The sequence below is a fragment of the Crocodylus siamensis genome, chromosome 1 (genome assembly GCF_052110815.1).
Source record: "Crocodylus siamensis isolate JL-2025a chromosome 1, ASM5211081v1, whole genome shotgun sequence".
NCBI classification, from domain to species: domain Eukaryota; kingdom Metazoa; phylum Chordata; order Crocodylia; family Crocodylidae; genus Crocodylus; species Crocodylus siamensis.
The window spans coordinates 77,757,095-77,775,995 of record NC_143395.1 but is presented as its reverse complement, the minus strand read 5'-3'; the positions used below and the strand labels follow the sequence as shown (position 1 = coordinate 77,775,995).

Sequence of the window (18,901 nt, the reverse complement as noted above, 5' to 3'; positions counted from 1 at the left end):
CTCAGCCATGATCCCCCATGCTCAGGGAAGCTCAGGGAGGGGAGCAGTGGCAGCTTTGTACAGCAGGATTGATGCTCATTTCCCCAAGGGACATTTCTGGGCTGCTTTGTTGGCTTGATCTGTGCATAAAAGGCCTCATGCCACATGCCACTGCTCTCCCTGCTGCTATATGTGGCTGCTGCAGACGGTGCTGGGAGCATGGCATCCATTCTGTGGGCAAAGGCAGGAGTGAAGCATTGGGCCCTGATACCCTCTGGTGGACAAGTGCAGGCATAGCAGCCAGAAGTGCCATGTGCAGCAGTTCATCCTTCACGTTGTTTCCACACTTTATCAAAATAACACTTATTAACATGCTAATGAACATGATACAGATCTACCCAAATCTTATATGCAGGCTGGATAGAATCAGATTGTGGCTGAATGTGGCCTACGAGCTATGTTTTGCCCACCCTTGTTTCATAGCATGGGCGACTGGTGCCTCCTGAGTCTGGGGAGGCACCCGCAGAAGCTGCCAGCAGTGTCGGCAGCAGGGACAGGGCTAATGAGTACCCTCAGAAGCTGTTGGCAGCATTGGTGGCAGGGACAGGGCTGGTGGCAAACACTCACAGAAGCTGCCAGTGGTGTTGGTGGCAGGGACAGTCCTGTCAGCAGGGGCACGTGTCCCCTTGTTCCTCTCCTACCAGTTGCCTATGCTTTATAGAGTGCCTTCTCTCAGAGAGGAGACGGCTATTTACCTGATAAGGGGAACAAAGAATCACCCCTTTCAAACCCATAGAAACTCACTCACAAGTGAAAGGAACAATATCTGAAATACCAAGAACATCTTACAGTATGCCATGGATGAAGAGAGTCAAATATACATATAGGTACTTTTGTCAATGGACAGTCATCTGAGCATATCACTTACCCCAGCTGAGGACTAAATCACAGCTTTTAGCAACTAACTGATGTTGGTTGTCAATATATGGATATCCCTTCCTTGGGGTAGCATAAGAAAGTTCCTTCTCAACAAGGAAGCACACTTGGCATCAGTTCTGAGGTTGTTGTAGCAAGGCTTGGAGGTGGAGATACTCTTAGGAGACAGTGGCAAGGCTCTGACAGTGCTCTTGTATATGGCAGGAATGTCAAACTCAGAGAAGCTGGTGGGCCATATTCCCTACTAGTATCCAGGGCAGTGGACTATAAAAAGGTGACATCTTGTCTGCAAGGTTTCTTGTAGGCTGGATGATGCACCTGGGCCATAGGGCTTGTTGAAAGAACTACTGTATTAGCAGAACCCAGCACCCACTTGCCTCCCCTTACCCTTCGCCACCACCAAAGTTCCAGTTTGTTCAAGTTGATTTTTTGAAAATGAAGGTTATAAAATGCCATTACGTATTGCTTATGCAAGTACTAAATGACTGCAAAATAACAACTGTTCGTTCTGTGCAGTCCACTAAATGGACTAAATGACTGCGCAGTAACTGGAATTACTGTCACTGCACAGGCAGTACCATCACCGTACAGTTGTTTCCCCCTGATGCTACTATGTAGTAGCAATGAGCTACTGCTCATTACTATTGTGTAGTATTGTTGCTACATGGTTAGTGCCCCGCAATGCTACTGCATGGTAGCTCATTGTTACTGCACAGTAGCATCTCATGTAGATGTGCCCCTTGGCAACTCAATTCAGCAGTAGTCAGCAGTGGGTAAAGCGGGGCTGAATGGTGGCAGGATCAACTTCTTGGGTGCTGGTCACACTGACACAGCAGCTATGGGAGCTGTAATGAGAAGTCCCACAACCTGGATTCAGAAGTGAGTTGCTTGGGCAACAAGAAGCTGTGCAGGCTGGTTGACCTGTCTGCGACCTACCCCTTGGCTGGTGGTAGAGAATATGGCCTGCCGGCTTAATTGAGTTCGACACCCTATGCCATAAGTAAAACATGAGATCCCTCCATTGTTTTGCCACTGCCCCCTAACACTGCAATAGCTAAAACTACAATACTAATGCCATTTGCATAGTTCCTTATGAGAAGATAACTTTCTTTGTTGAGTTACCGCCAAGGAAGAGATATCTATGTTGGCTACAAGCACTGTCCAACTGCTAAAAGCTGGGATTTAGGACCTGGGCAGAAAAATTATTTACTCAAACAGCTGTTTCATTGACAAAGGTACCTATAAAAATGGTCCACCTTAAGTGCCAAATATGCTATTATTTTACAGCTTCTCAGCTCCTACTAGAAAGCAGGAGAATTAAGCCATTACATAATGGCATTTTATAACCTTCATTTTCAAAAAATCAACTTGAACAATACTTACAAAAATACTGAAATCACTCTCTAGAGTGTACAACATATAATTACACGATTCATTACTTACACCCTATAGTTAATTTGAGGCATATTTTCTGATACACTTTTTATGATGATGTGTTTTCATTGCTGCAGTTTAAGCTTGAAGTAAGACAGCTGTCAACATATTCACACTACTGTTGAGGGTTTCTAATTCTATTGCTCCAAACTTAAACTCGACATGCAAGGCTAATAACAATGAAGCGTTCGTATACTTATAAAGCACTTTTGATACATATGCAATGAATCACAGTATATGACTCATCATCATAACATACTATGGAGATATTTTTTCTTGAAAGAATGTGTATTGTGTCACCTCCTTCCTTCTATATGAATGAATATACTAAATCTGTTGAAAAATGGAATAAAATGTAAGGATAGATCCTAAAGTGGAATGATGGACAGACAACCAAATATGATTTTGGAAACATTCATATATCATTGTGATTAGGAGTTCAACCTTATTGCTTTCTGTTCATATCTTTGCAACTGAGAGGATGGTATTCAAATCACAGTCTGATCATTTAAAGACATGATCATGATGGCTCAACTGTATTCAAAGAATGGAGTCACCATTAGCCCTTTCTAAAGTAATCAGATTCTAGGAGCAGTATTATTAAACTCTCCCTTCCTCTGAACCCTCTCTTTAGCTTCTGGTGCCAGGACACTGGGGAGCAATTATGCCAAGTACACCATGCTGAAGCTGTTCCTTTGTCATTATGATTTCTTGTGGATATCTTTCAGATGTAGCTAATTTAGAGAATGTACTTGTCACAACAGAGAATGCATAATTTTACACTTTCATTTTACAGATGAGATAACCAAGAGAGATAAAAAGGACAAAATGCTTAACTGCATGGGCAAAGTGCTTTGAGATCAACTGATGAAAATGGTGCCTATGTGCAAAGTACTATTATTGTTTTAATAATGTCCTAGCTAATGGCTCATCATTAAAGATCTGCATGGATTTCCATATAAAATCACTAAAAGCATTTGTTCTTTACTAGTTTATATTAAGATTTAGGACGCCTTCTATGAGGAGGGATTTCCTGGTACCAACAATTAATCCCCTCCTGAAATATACTGTCTAAAAATTAAATTTTTAAATATGTTACTTGTGTTAGAAGACAGATCATTAATATATAATGATGCTAAGAGTTTCACACAAGACTGAAACAAATACCCTTGCTGACGATAACAAAATGAACAGCTTCCTCACTACCTATATGCCATGATCAGAAAATTTAACCCTCCTGTTTCATCCTTACAAAAATGAAGGTGTTCTTTGATGAACTGAAATAATGGGAGAGGTGTAATAACTCATAACAGATCAATACTGGCCTAAAATGAATTAAACAGAATATAAATATGCAGAGCTCTAAAACCATGCAAAACAACAAGCAGTATGTTAACAAATTTCCCCCTGTAATTCTGGAAATAAACCACTATTATAAAAGAGGTTTGTGCAAATGTGTGTACTGCTTGGAAAGTCTGATCTTAGTCAGGAAAAATCATCCCAATTTCTTTTTAGTGCGAACTGGGAAGACAAAATTGACCTGCAATTAAGTATGTAGTTTTTTTCTAATTATACACAAAACTGTTGTGTGTAGCAAAGCAATACTTACTTTTCTATCATAATTTTTTTTATTTATTATTTTTATAATACAAGATTTTTATTTATTTAGGAACATAAGTGAAAGGGCATCCATACTATAATACCCATTTCAGAAACTGATTAAAGTCCATCTTAAAACAAGATCGGACATTGTCCCCTTTAATCCTACTTGAATGAGGTCTTGATCCTCACTCCTGTGATACTTAGAAACTCTCTTCTAATTTTCATCTTAAATATATTCACTGTCAAGTTATATCTATTTGTTCTTATACCAACGGTCCTTCATTAAGAAAAAATCCTTTTCTTTCATAGGATTGTTCCTCCAAGAAAAATCTTAGCCCTTCTCAGACTTTATTTTGCTGGCTAAATAAGCAATGAGTTTTTTAGACTCCTTTGTAATACAAATTCCACAGCTCTCTAATAATCCTAGTAGGTTTTTGCGCTATTTCTTCCAATGTGAATGCATCTCTCTTGAAATATGAGCGCAGAACTGCACACAGTGATGCGAACTAGGCTTCATCAAAGCTTTGTAACATTAAATAAACAAGTGTCCCAAGTTCCAAGTGTCCACATTAGTCTTGCATGTACCCAAATACCTCATGTTGATTTTCTAGGGCTATGTACAGACATTCAGAGAGTTAAAATTGGCCACCTGATCTAAGGTAAGAGGGGATGGGGGAGCTAGTGGGAGAGCTTGTGTGGGAGGGGATGAGGAGAGCAAGTGGAGTCTGTGGAGGGGGGGGGGTTGGCAGGGTCAGGGAGGGGTTGACAGGATCATGGGGGCTAGCAGGATCCATGTGGGGGAGTCTTGGGGGGCTCTCTCCCAAGACCAGGGGCTATTTTTAGTGCCCTCTCAATCCCACAAAAACAACCCACTCAATAAACCAACCCACTTCATCCCCACCCTTTCCACCCTCACTTACTTCCTTGGCTCCAGACACCAGTGCATAATGGTAAAACCAGCACAGGGAGAGGCTTGTGGACTGGGGGGAGGCATTGGTGGGCTCAGGGTGGGTTGCAGAGGGCGTTGTCTGTTTGGGGATGTAGGGAAAAGTAGGGAGGCTAAAAATAGCCCCCTGCTGGGAGGGGGGGGGGGGTAAGAAAAGCATAGCTCTGGTGTTGGGCCAGTGGCTGGGCTTTCCCAGCCCCAGGGGCTATGCTGGGAACTGTACAGAAGTTCAATTAAATTGGTCTCACCAGACCTAATGTAAGTTAAACTATCTCCAAAGTACAGTTGACCTAGATCTGGTCAGCCATTTTTAGACTGATCTAACCTTCCTGAACTTCTGTACAGTTTGCACTTAAATCAGTCTAACTGGGGATCTAAGTGTAAGGTCCCTGCCTGGGTGAATTGAGTTAAATTGAGGGGTCATTTTTAACATGATCTAACCTTCCCCCTACCTCTCCAAAAGTCTGCAAGTACCGTAGTTGAATAACAAATGGATACAACCCAAAGAAACTAAAACATACAGAGTTAAAAAGTGAATAAGTACTGGTGTATTTGGATCTTAAAGAAAATGGTTTCTTATAAAAATTTAATCAGGTGACAGAGAGAAATAAAATACAGAAAGAGATAGATACCAGCTATGGCCCAGAGGAGTTTTTCATCTACTGACTCCTCTGTGAAATCCTATGAAATATGAACTTTCGTTTCTACGCAGGAGAACTTTTACAATCTTTTCTCCAATGCTTGATGAAGGGTGTTTGTGCATGAAAGCTTGCAATTAAAGAATTTTTTTCGCAAAAATCTTGTTGGTCTAATAAAAGATCTCATCTTGACTACAAGTTCTAAAAGAGAGAACACGCATTGGGCATTGCTAGAGTGCAAAATTTTGGTTGAAATGAGAAGCATAAACGTTGAATAATATAGCTTCCTAATTCTCAATTAGCATGGACATAGATGAGATAGAAACAATCAGTTTCTGGTCTAGGATGACCATAGTAATTCCGGAACAGCACTGGTCACAGATGCAAAATGCATGTTTATCTCATTTTGTTTTGAGCAACATATTTATGTTATGTAAGCATCCTAGCAGCTATATAGTTAAGGTTGTATTCACCACCTCAACCAACTTACAAGTCCCTGCTCTCATTTTCAAGGGGCTGAAGCTGACAGTATAGGACTGCACAGAGATCCAATGTAAGGTTGTCTACGCAGAGTTTGCTCAGAGAGATATAGAGTCGTGTTAGTCTGAATTCAGGCAGAAGGCACAATAGAGGTGTACCATATAGATCAACTAAATCAGAGATGTAAGTGTTTGTGAGCAACAGCTCACTTCATCAGATACTAAGTTTGCACAAAGAGCTAGGTACTCTACTATAACAATTGATGTGGACATTTAGAGCCATTCCATTAATAAATTATTAACACATCTACCTTTTTGTCCACCTGAGCCTTAAGGCTAGTCACAAAAAGTGAAGAGGAGGAAGCACCATCTTTTGTGTTAATGTTTATTCAGGGGCTAGAGCAGGGTAGACTAAAACCATACCTGACACTTACATTTCTAAGTACCACTCAAAGGTTTAATAGAAAGAATAGGATCTGGCCTTTAGTGGGCACTGAGCAGCTTTGTGTGAGATTACTCTGACCGCCTTAAAAATGGAGTAAACTACTTTACACTTAGCATGTATTAGAAGTACAAAGTGCAAAGAAAGCAAGGCAGGTAGAATATTGCCAATTCACATCCTTGATAATTGTATGCTACCTTCTCTACCTGTACAATCTATGAAATGAGAGGGCTTGACTGTCTCACCAATGAAGAAACTGCTAGCCATGCTCTCCAGTTCCAAGCAGATTTTGTATTGGTAGAAGCCGTGGTGTAAGGACCAGTAGCTCTGGTTTCCCAGACAGGCCCATTTGATGTGCATTGGGCATGTGGGCCATTGCACAAGAAAAGCTAATTGCATATCTAGTGATTAGGGGGCCAAAAAAGAAAATAGGGACAGGAGTGAGGGTCAAATGTTGGAAATGAGTGCACCAAGGGCAGACTCAAGCCAAGTACACTGAAGAACGCCCACTGGCCTTCGAATCAGTCAGTGGACACTACCTAGTGAAACTGCCTGGAGATATGAATGGACCAAGGACAGGAAAACAACCCTGCAGTTCCCCAGGGTCCCTCTAGCTAGAGCTTTCTTCCTCATCAGAAAGACCACTAACTTGACAAAGTTGACCAGGAGGTCCCGGGATTTGGTGTGGCCGTGGATGGGAGTGTTTAAACAGAAAAGTGTGGGGAGTAGTTCAGCCGGTACCTCAGGAAGAGGGTCTGGAGAAGCCACTGAAGGGACTGCAACCTCGTGCACTCCAAATAAGTATATGCTAGGATCTCCCTCTGCTCACAGAAGGGGCAGGTGTTGGGGGCATCTGTGAAATGCACCAGATGGTTTCTCAGACAGGCACCTCATACTTCCTCTCCTCTGGTGACCCTCACGAATTATCATCAACACATCTTCCCAGTCAAATATAAGAGACTGAGCATGATTATGTTTTAAGTAATTATACATTTGACATTGAAAATTCTTCCATACTTTACTGTGAACAGAGAATCTTTTCTTAGCATGGCTTGGGAGTCATGCTGCCTGTGTCCCTTTCCACTCCTCCCTAAACTCTAATCTTCCCTTAAAAAAAAATAAATCCAGAGATGATTTCCAGAAAATTCCAGCAACACGTAATACCTTTCACCAGACAATCACAGTCTTCAGGTCCCTGTCCCAACAAAGCCTGCACCTGGGAACAGAATCTGTTCACCTCAACACCCCTCAACCCAAACACTTACCCCTGCCAAAGCTGTGCATTCCCCTACCCTTCTGAACACACTCCTGACTAAATATATGTCTTTAAGCCAGAGGTTTTCAGCCTTTCATTTCTAGACCCCTAAAACTTTTCAAATGGAGGTGAAGGACCCCTTTGGAAATTCTGAATGAAGGTGCAGACCTCTTTGACTAGTAAGTGTGGGAATTCACATGCTTTTGATTGACAGTCATCTTTCCCCACCTAGACATAGTCTGTGGATTCCCATGGGTCCATGGATCACAGATTGAAAAGCACTGCTGTAAGCCATAACTGATCCCACCTGAACTCTACTCACCTCCAACACAATGTATACATCATACCAAGGATTCACGGCCTGAATATTCCTAACCTCTAACTCCTCAACCAGATCCCCATATCTTCTCTATCCAGAACCCAAACTTTTTCCATACTAGCCAGAAGCCAACACCTGTACTAAAGATGAACATCCCTTTCCACCACTGGCATCCTTTTGCACTTCCAAGTGTCTGCATTAGTCTTCCATTCCACCACTATACCTTGGTCAGAAACCTACTGCCTCTACCAGCCGAATCTCAGACACAGTAGTCTCTGGAAATTAGTCCCTCTGGCAGACCCACCATTTTGTAGCCACTCTTGTACAAACACAGCACACTGCATACCTGCCAGAGCCCACATCCCCTGGCTTAAATGCACCTGTATACCACAGCTGTGCCTCTTCCTCCTTCACTAGGTAGAACACACCTCAAAAGATTTTATGTCCTTTATATGGAGAAGTGTTACACAAAGGAAGCAGAGGTGATAGGGAATATTGGATAGGAACAAACTCTGTTGTTCTTCTGTTTCTCTAACCCAGGCATTCTCAACCAGGGTACAACACCCTTGAGTGCCTGAAGATCATTTCAAGAGTGCCACACAGTGCCACGCAATATTAGCACTGTTTGGTGGGCAAACATGATTCACAAGATAGGCCCAGAGATTAAAATGTTCTGCTGTTGTGGTCTTTCTGAGTCTCTGCAACAGAAGAATTGCTCTGTTGTTTTACTATAGTAAAGAAACCCCATCAAAATTAAAAAGCTGACAATTTCCAAGGAATCTAAAAAGTTGGGAACCACCTCAATGGGTCCAGGGCCTATAATAATATTGAATTATTATAGTCCCAGGACCCATTGTGCTAGACACTATAAATACATTACAAAAAGATCCCGTTGGCTTCAGGAAACTTAAAACAGAGCAGATAGGGGTTTATAAGGAAGCAGTTAGAAAACATGATGGGTGAGTTTCAGGCACATCAGCAGCTAAGCTGTTTTCAGTGTTTCTGAAGGCATCAAAAGAGTGCTTTAAGGAGCCAGGCTCTGCTGGGGACAACTGTGGAACAGTTGGGTGTGACCATCCCAACACACCCTCTTGGGATCCAGCCCTGTACTTAAGAAATGTGAATGTTTACTAGGAACTTATCCCAAGCATAAAGTGTAATCAAGAAGAAAGCCCAAAGATAGGTACACACTTGAAGATTTAACAATCAGGATCACTGACTAATCAGAGACAGGTTTTGACATCTTGTCAGCAAAAGATAGCTCACAGATGGAGCTGGGATAGACTTCGATAGGTCAAAAACAACTAGCTTAGATTTGATGTGATAAGGGAGAGGGGCAACTAAAAAGTGGATACAAAGACAGACATATTAAATAAACTGAAACATTTTTCTTGCCTGCTTTAAGGCATGGGTAACAACTGTAAAGTTGTTACAGATTTATATTTTATACATGTGAGGTCATTTTCTTCATGTATCTTTTTGACTTGGAAAATATTTTTTTTGTGTTAAGGATATTTATAAATGCTGTGTTTAAAATGTATACGTTTTCTTGGATGTTGTACTAAATGTAAATATTTATATATTGTATATATAAACTATTTAGTATCTAAAATTCCAATATGGGTTTGTAGCAGGGTGTTCTGGCTCTAAGCGGTAGGAGACCAGCCATGAGTGATTTGCTGTCAGTTATAAACCCAAACGGGGAGACAGCAGAGAGCTTGAGTTGGAGAGGGAGCAGTCTGAAGCCAGGAGACTCACTGAACACAGATGTACTCTCTTTTAGGAAGGGCCAGAACTAAAGGTTCCTCTCCTGCCATCTGGAGAAAGGCCAAAGGATTATATGTGCTCATTTGCCATTTTGTACAAGAAGTATTGTTTGTATTATAGAGCACTGTTTGGACTGATTCAGGGGCTCCTGAGGGGAAACAGCATACCAACCCACTCACAGGTGGTAGAGAATGTATGCATTCGTCAGCTGTGAGCCAGCAGAATGGACCTCAAAGTGAAGCTGAAATGGATGAAGGGGCTGCATTAGCAGCAACATGCATTTCAGCTACAGCTGCTCTAGATTCACCAGCAGTAGTTTCAGCAGAAATAGCAAGAGGAGCAGCAGTACTTCATGATTAAATTGCTAGAATAAGTGAAGCCTAGCATACAGGTGGCTACAGCTTCCCCAACCCAGGCTGAAGAGCCTTACCAAAATAGTGCCTGACACTGAGCCCAAAGCATTCTTAAGTGATTTTCAAGTAGGTGCCTGGGATGTACCAGTGGCTTTGGGAGTAGTGGGCTACCAGGATGGCACCTTACCTGACCAGGGAAGTTCCAGCAGCCTACCAGGCCCTGAGGGCTGAGGCAGTATGCAGCTATGGCATGAGCCTGTGTTCAGCTTAGCTTATTTGCACCAGCAGATACCCCACCCCTACATATACTACAGTGTCTTGCATTCACTATCTCACCTTCTGTATCTCCCTGGCACCTCTTGGGCATTGATTATGCCATTGATCATGGCCTTGGGGGCACTAATTATAGCCATGCCAAGGCCTTACAGAACTTATTCTAATTCCAATCAGGTCTCTAGCCCTTGCAGTGTTTCTTCTTCACTGTCTCAGCCCTCTGGATCTTGCAAGGTTCAAAGCAGAGTGCCTACCAAATACCCCATGTGGCCTCCAACCACCCTTGTAGCCACACCTAAACCTCTGTTTAAAAAAAAAAAATACAAAACGCCAACTGACCAGTTTGCAGCTCAAACACAAAATCAACCTTGGCTCCTTGACTCCTGCAAAAACCCCATCTCCAATCTGCTGGCTCCCTCCCAGCATTCATGGTTCTTTCCTGGGTCTGCAGCTTTCTCTCTTGCAGCTTAGAGTGGCAGGAACTCCTCTGCCTCCAGAGAAGAATGCCAGACTGCCTACACTAGGCCCAGAACTGAGCTTATCTATTTAACTCAGAGGTGGACAAAATATGAACTTCAGGCCAGATCTGGCCCACCAGGCACTTTCATCTGTCCCTCAGTGCCCCACAACGAATTGTACCCTCCCCTCCCCTTCTGCCCGCAAGGATGGAAGTGAGGTGCTCACACATACACCCCCCCTCCCAACATACCCTATTGTGTCTCATTCCCGTTCTCATGGGTGGAAGAGCCAGGCTGGCCAGAAGCAGCTTCCAGGTGGGGCTCCTGCTGCCCCTGTTGCAACCACCCCATGAGAACCTGTTAGGCTTCCTCGGCATCCATCTCACTCTGGGCAGCAGGTAGAGAAGCTGCAGGGGTGGGGGGTGGAGCTGCAGCAGAAGCGCCAAGTGCAGCATGGAGCCCACACCCAGGGGGGTGGGAGCATGCAGCTAGGGTGGGCAGGGTATGGGTGTGGTGTGTGGAGACCCCCTATTTCCCTCATGGTGCACACACAGCCCCTGCCACCAGCAGCAGCTGCGGGTAGGGGTGCTCTGGGCACTTATGCCAGTGCAGGTGCTGGCAACAAGCAGGGTGTGGCTCTGAGCAGTGCTGCATGTGGGAGCAAGGAGCGCAGCCTACCTGGCTTGGCTCTATCATGGGGGCTCCGCAGAGTGCTCCTGCAGTTCTAGCACTCACACTGGGGGAAGCCCCACACTGGACCCAGCTTCCTTCATCACCCCCTGCTGTGCAGGTCCTCAACAGAGGTGATCCGAGCAGGGTGTGGGGCCTGGGACAAATACCACAGGCCCCGGACCTGAAGGCAGCAGTGGCAGGAGTGGGTAGCTTGCAGCTGGATACAGAGCTGCTGCTCCACCCAGCTGCATGCTGCTGCTAATTTGCCCAGCTCCGCGGGGCCCCTCACAGCGCAGGCCCTGCAGAGTGTTATGCCATTTTGCACCCCCTAGGGACAGCCCTGGTCCCCAGACTCCACTGGGAGTAGAAAGAGACCTACCTCCTGCTTCCCCATGGAGTTCAGTGCGGGACTTCCCCAGGTGTGAGCATGGGAGTGCAGGCATGCCGTGTGGAGCCCCCGTGACAGAGGCGGGCCAGGAAGGCTGTGCTCCTTGCCTCTGCGCTCAGTGCTGCCCAGACCTGCACCCCACCAGGTGCTGGCACCTGCACCAGGCACGAGCACCCTCAGCAACCCTGATGACACCCCCCTCACAACCTGCATCCACAATCCCACCAACATATATATACACCCCAACATACCCTATGCCCCCCACAAAGCCATACCACCTCACAACCCCTCCCACACCCTATACACACACCCCACCCCCAAACACACCCCACTTCCCCCACACACAATATACAAGAGTAAGATTTAATTTTCTGTTATTATGCAATTCCTTCTATATACCAGTACACAAAAACAAATCATGACAATTACTTTTTATAATAAAATTAAAATATATGTTATAGTAGGTAGGGGTGAGCGAAATGGGCTGTATTTTATTTAGATTTGGCCCAAACTGGGGGACACTGATTCGATTTGTTGATTCAGATCACTGTCCCCGATTCGATTCGGCCGAATCCGAAGAGTCGATGCTAATTCAGAGAATCAGCGATTTGGCCATAGACAGAGCTTTAAATGTTTTATCTACATACTGTGAGGTACCAGATGCAGCTTATGAATACTGAGATGGTGGGGAGGATGCACTGCCCCACAGGAGTGTGGGGGGGGCCCTTGCGTGCTCAGCAGCAGACCTCGCCATGCCTATACAGCTTCGCGATCGGCCACAGAGAGACCCTGGTTGCCCCTTCCAGACCAAGGAAGCACCAGTCAACCAGGAGGAAGGTCCCCTGCGTGCTGTGCGGCAGACCCAGAAGTAGACAGTGAGGGCTTCTGTTCCACTTGTGGGTTCACCGCCAAACACACTGGAGATCCCCCATGTTCCCATAGGATGCCCCAGCATCTCAGCATTCACAAGCCACCTGGTACCTTGAGGTATACAGAAAAAACATGTAAAGCTGTGTCTATGTCTGAATCATTGAATCTCTCTGAATCAATTTGGAAGGATCCAATTTGATCTGGAAAGATTAAAGGGTCTTCTGGTTTGATTCAGGTTTGGAGATCTGCCTGCTGATTCGGGCCAAATCTCTACCAAATCAAATCAGCAACCAAAGCTTTGCATAGCCCTAATAGTAGGTTTTTGACTTTTAGTGTATGATTTGGTTTTTCTTTGGTTCTAAGATGCTAACCCCCCACCCCAAGGGAGTATTTCTGGGGAGTTGGGGGAGGGACTTCCTGTGGCAAAGGTCATGGGTTAGGTGGGACTTCTGGAATATGGTGACCAGTGGCGGGGAAACTGTCAAGGGGCAGGGCTACCCATGCAGCCCTCAACAGCTCACCAAAACTCATTAAGCAGCCCTCCAGTTGAAATAATTGCCTGCCTCTGTCTTAAATCCACCTTTTGGGTCACCTGTCTTCAGTCCTTGTAAACAGGCCCAGGGGGTTCTTCTCAATTAGTTGACAAGCCTGCTCCCCCACCAGCTGATGCCTATGTAGTTATTCTGCAGGCTCTGCTTGGCTGGGGTTCCTCCTGTGGCTCACAGCCTGCAGGGCAGCATAGGCTTCTACAGCCTTAAGACTTCTGGCTTTGTGCTTCTGTGCTGGATAATCTAGAGTTTTGCCTCTCTGGGCTACAAAGGTCTGATTCTTACAGGGACCCTGCTCTTCTCTCTTGCCCATCATCCCTGGAGGCCTGTTACTGCATGCCTCCAGGTTCTTCTACCTTGTTTGTCCTGGCAGTTGGGGAAGATCCTTATAGTTGTTAAACTGACCGTTTTGCAGTGTGCAGATTTCAAGAAGTATTTTTGAATGTCTCTCACTTTCAGTCTACACAGTTAAACATGTAATTTCCCAGAAGGTTCATGGAATAAGGTGCATAACCACGCGTTAAAAAAATAAGGCATAATATTCTGCTGCTTCTTGATTCTTGCAATTTTATGCATTTTTTTTCCATTTTGTTTTCATTTTTACTGACAAAACTCTTCACATTTTAATCCCGGAATGCTTGGGAATGCTATAAGTGTTTCTGGTGTGTCAGAGTATTTATTGGATGAAATCCAGATAGTTTCATAGACATTTGGACTGGAAGGGACCCTGGAGGATCATTGAGTCCAGCCCCCTGCCCAGGGGCAGGAAGTCAGCAGGGGTCATAGGATCCCAGCAAGATAAGCATCCAAAAGTGTCTTGAAGGTGTTCAAAGTGGGTACTTGAACCACCTCTGGCAGCAGTCTATTCCAAACCTTTGGGGATCGAACAGTAAAGAAGTTCTTCTTTATGTCCAGCCTGAAACTGTCGCAGAGAAGTTTGTGACCATTCAATCTTGTCATCCCTTGGGGCGCTCTGGTGAACAGACGTTCCCCCAAATCCTGGTGTACACCCCTGATAAACTTACAGGTGGCCACCACATCACCCCTGAGCCTGTGCTTTTCCAGGCTGCAGAGTCCCATGACTCTCAACCTCTTGTCATAAGGTCTATTTTCCTGACCTCTGATCGTGTGTGGTTCTCCTCTGCACTCTCTCAAGCTTCTCCACATCCTTTTTGAATTGTGGAGCCCAAAACTGGATGCAGTACTCCAGCTGCAGCCTCACCAAGGCCAAGTACAATGGGAGAATGACATCCCAGGATTTGCTTGAGAAGCATCTATGGATGCAAGCCAGCATTTTGCTTGCTTTACTAGCCGCAGCCACAGTATCACATTGAAGTTTTGACCAGCTTAAATCAGTTTTGACAGTCAGAACTCAGAGTGGGAGGGAGAGGTTTTTTAGTCTTTGGCAAACCCTGAATTATTTTAAAGTGAAAGTATGGCAGATTTGCAACATATAGAATTACTAAATTAGAGAAATATATATAGCACTAGTTATCCCGAGCTAGAGCTGACTTTAATAGATGCTGTGAATGGATGTGCATAGAGCACTGTATAGAATGAGGAGAGTGATTTGAATACAAAAGGTAGGAAACGAGTAAGAGAAGGGAGAGTGAAGAGGAAGAAGGGGATCTGGGAAGTGCTGAGAGAGCTACACAAGCAAAGTACCTGGAGGAACAGAGGGGTCAAAAAGCTAATCCAGGTAATGGGATAAGAAACCATAGTCCCTGTTTAAACCATGCTAACAGTATCTAGTTTGTGAATGATTTCTTGCTCCACAATTTCCCATTCAATAGGTTTTTAAAGGTTTGCTGCCTAAAAAGAGCCATCCTGAGGGCAGCAATGGAGGACGCTGACAGATGTGCAGGCCCCCACTCTAACGCATGGCACTTTACATAAAGCACCACAAGTTAGAGTGGCCTCCCTGACCCAACAGACATTGGGGCAGCATGGGGGTGAAAACTGAGCTCCACTTTGGAGCCAATCAAGTGGACGAGCCTGCCTGCAGCCTCTCTCTCCTAGCACCACTTCCCCTTCCAGCTTTGGAATTGCCTTTAGGAAGGGAAGGGGGAGGAGAGGGAGCTGCTATTTGCCTGGCCTGAGTGGAGGTGGGGCTGTGAGGTGGGAGGTACTCCAATCCACCCTCACCTGCTCCAACTTGCACTGGGCAAACCCCAGCCTGCAGCTCACTCCCCCTCCCTGAAAACAGCACTGAGGATTGAGGATAGGACTGGGCTGCACCAGCTCAGCCCTGATCATGGGACGGATTAACCCTAGCATACAGAAGTTCCATAAGGCACACCTAAGTGGAGTGCCTCCATCTAATCCCTCATTAGATGAGGGTTAATTTGTCATCCAATTGGCCACTTTTAATGGGCTCTGCAGCTGTGCATGTGTCAAGGCTTGGAGGTAGACAGCTTTCAGGGGGCTGATTGCTCAAAAAATGTAACTTCTGTTTGTGCTTGGAGTATCAATGGAGGTTAAGGTATTAATTGAATATGTTCAGTGTTATAAAATGTTCTTTTAAAAGCATGCTCTCCTTATGTAGATGCCATATAGTTTTGATCAGATTAAGGCAATCTTACACTGTAGACACACCTCAAAAATACTTCCTCTAGTTCTATCCGATAGTTTCCCTAAGGGGGAGAAGGTTAAGGTGTCCACTTTGCTTCCCAAGAAGGCTTGCACACCGGCTCTATTTCCTCCTCTTTAAGTATAGAACCAATGTCCATTTCCTTCCTAAAGAGGCCAGGGTGGTGCAGCAGTATGCTTGTTATCTCCCAAGTATACTCTTTGCACCCCTCCCTGGGTAGAGTGCATTTGTGTAAATGGACTTGGCTCCCTGAACATTTCACTATCTGCAGCATAGGACTGAGTTCTCATTGCATAGTTAACTCAAGACTTTGCACGGTTGTTGCCCTCGACTCCTATACCATCCATGATGAAAAATCTTTCACTCAAGTACAGTATTGCTTTAAACACCAGCAAGCTGGCCCAATGGGGGATGAGGTCAAGCCCACTTGTGCTGGCAACCCACCCCCTGAGGACACAAGGTACATCATTCTAGTGCTGAAAGTCTTCTATTGCCTTCATACAAGTCTACTCACATATTCAAAGGGATAAAAAGTTTTCAAAATATCAGTGAGCAGATTAGTTTACTGTAGCACTAAGAATTTTGGGATATACCCAAAGAAGTGTTACCATCACATATGGGTAAGTGTCACAATGCTTGCCTGTGGACTAGGCTACTTTCTCTGTTTAAATTTGGGTGCTCACCACTCAAGTTAAAACTGCAGTGAATATACACCCAGGTAGACTCCTGCTGGGGTACACACACACACACACACACACACACACACTCCTGAGGTGGCAGATAAACAGCATCTGATGAAGTAAGCTTCAGCTCATGAAAGCTTGTGCTCTACATATATATCTTAGGCCATTGGCAGACATGAAAAAGGCGGCACAATGGAATTTGACGTGTGATCCCAACAACCACACCTCCTGCCATGTCACATGTGCAGCACAAGAAGTGTAATTGCAGGGTCAACCATCATGTCATATTGCCAGAGCAAGCAGAGCCCAGGGATAATCTTGGGCTCCCCCTGCACTGGCAATCTCTGCTCCTGTAGCTGGGAGGTATTGCGTATCCCCAGAGCTAGGAACTCCAAAGACTGAGGGGGCTTCCAGCAGCTGGAAGCTCCATTCCCCGATTGGCTCACCCTGATTCCCCCTGCCCCCACATCAGCTGACACATTCTTCCAGTCTCCAGAGTTCACTAGAGGCTGGGAGCACTGGCCACACGTTCAATTAAAGATGTGATAGAAACCAACACCAATATTATTAGATGTATTTTGTGTGATAACTTTGTTGCTTATTCCTGCTTTTATCACACAGTTAATTGAATGAACTTGTGGCCAGGTCACTACTTAAGATGCAATTATATAAGAATGCTGTCCACTTTGCCAGTATACCTTTCTGTGTGGCCAAGCTATCCTAGACAGCACGTCTGGATGATTTCCCCAAGTGTACAAGTCTTCACATTCTGATGTAAATATGTGAGTTATAATACCTATGAATCAATCTGGAGCTTCATTCTTCAGGACTTGGTCTGAGATCAGAGCTATCATTTTGGTTGGCAGGCCAGATCTGGACCACTTCACTTCTGAGCTTGATTAACCCCATCTCTGGCAGTGGAGCCAGCAATACCATCATTAACCCTCACATTCTGACTGTGCCCCACCACTTTCTCAGTCACCAAAAGGCATCCCCATCCAAAATCTTGACCTGGAAATTTGGTGGTAACACCATGGGGTTAATGATGTTGCCACTTGCCAGTGCCAGTGGTATAACAAGCACAGTTGATGTCTAGAGAAAACCCTGAAGGAGAGACGAGGAGGTGTGTGCAAGGATTCTAAGAGCAAGAAGGATGCGGGTTTCGAGAGTGGGGTAGGGGAACACATGGTTCTGGAAGCGGGGACAGGCAGAATACACAGATCTGAGAGTTGAGGGGGAGGTATACAGCTGTAATGGTGGGGGGGGGTGTGGAGCACATGGGTTCTGAGAGTTCCACAGATGTACAGTTGCAAGAGTTTGCAGGGTTCAAACAGTGGCTGGGTTCTGAGACTGCGGGAGGGGGATGTGGTTCTGAGATGGGGGACAGCAGTCTTACTCATTCTGGGAACTCCTAAACAGTCCCTAACTGAGTTTCATAGTTTCTAGGGTCCGAAGAGACCTGAGCAGATGATCTAGCCCGACCCCCTGCCATGGCAGGAAAGAGTACCGGGGTCAAACAACCCCAGCTAGATGTTCATCTAACCTCCTTTTAAACACCCCCAGGGTAGGAGCCTGCACCACTTCTCTTGGAAGCTGGTTCCAGACCCTAGCTGCCCTGACTGTGAAGTAGCGCCTCCTGATATCTAACCTAAACCTACCCTCTGCCAGCTTGTGACCGTTATTCCTGGTCACTCCTGGCGGTGCTCAGGGGAACAGTGACTCCCCCAGTGCCTGCTGATCCCCCCTGACTAGTTTATAACAGGCCACAAGATCCCCCCTCAGCCTTCTCTTTTGGAGGCTGAACAGGTTCAGGTCCCGTAGCCTCTCCTCATTGGGCCTGCCTTGTTGTCCCCTGATCATATGAGTGGCTCTCCTCTGGACCCTCTCCATGCTGTGGACATCCCTCCTGAAGTGTGGCGCCCAGAACTGGACGCAGTACTCCAGTTGCGGCCTGACCAGTGCCGCATAGAGCGGGAGGATCACTTCTTTGTTGCAGAGTGCTCTGCCCACCCTGGCTGTTGCTTTCAAAGCAGCAGCAGCTGGGGACCATTTTGGAGTTCCTGGCATGGATATACTGCTAGGGCATGGACTCCATAGGGGTGGGGGGTGATTCAGGCACCCCTCCTAACTTGTCTTCCAGGGCAGGTGCCCCTCTTGCCCACTCCTAGTTAAGTTATTGTGCCCTACCACCATTGAAAGGCTTCTCCACCCTAGATCTTAACCAGGACATTCTATAGTGGGGCAAATGGTAGCAGCATTAACATCTTGA

The 18,901-nt window shown here is 45.4% G+C and overlaps 1 protein-coding gene across 1 annotated transcript in view; it reads right to left on the bottom strand.

Moving 5' to 3' along the window:
• LOC149872951 (uncharacterized) overlaps positions 1-18,901 on the bottom strand; it is a 550,350-nt gene that overhangs the window by 528,251 nt on the left and 3,198 nt on the right. The window lies entirely within an intron of this gene.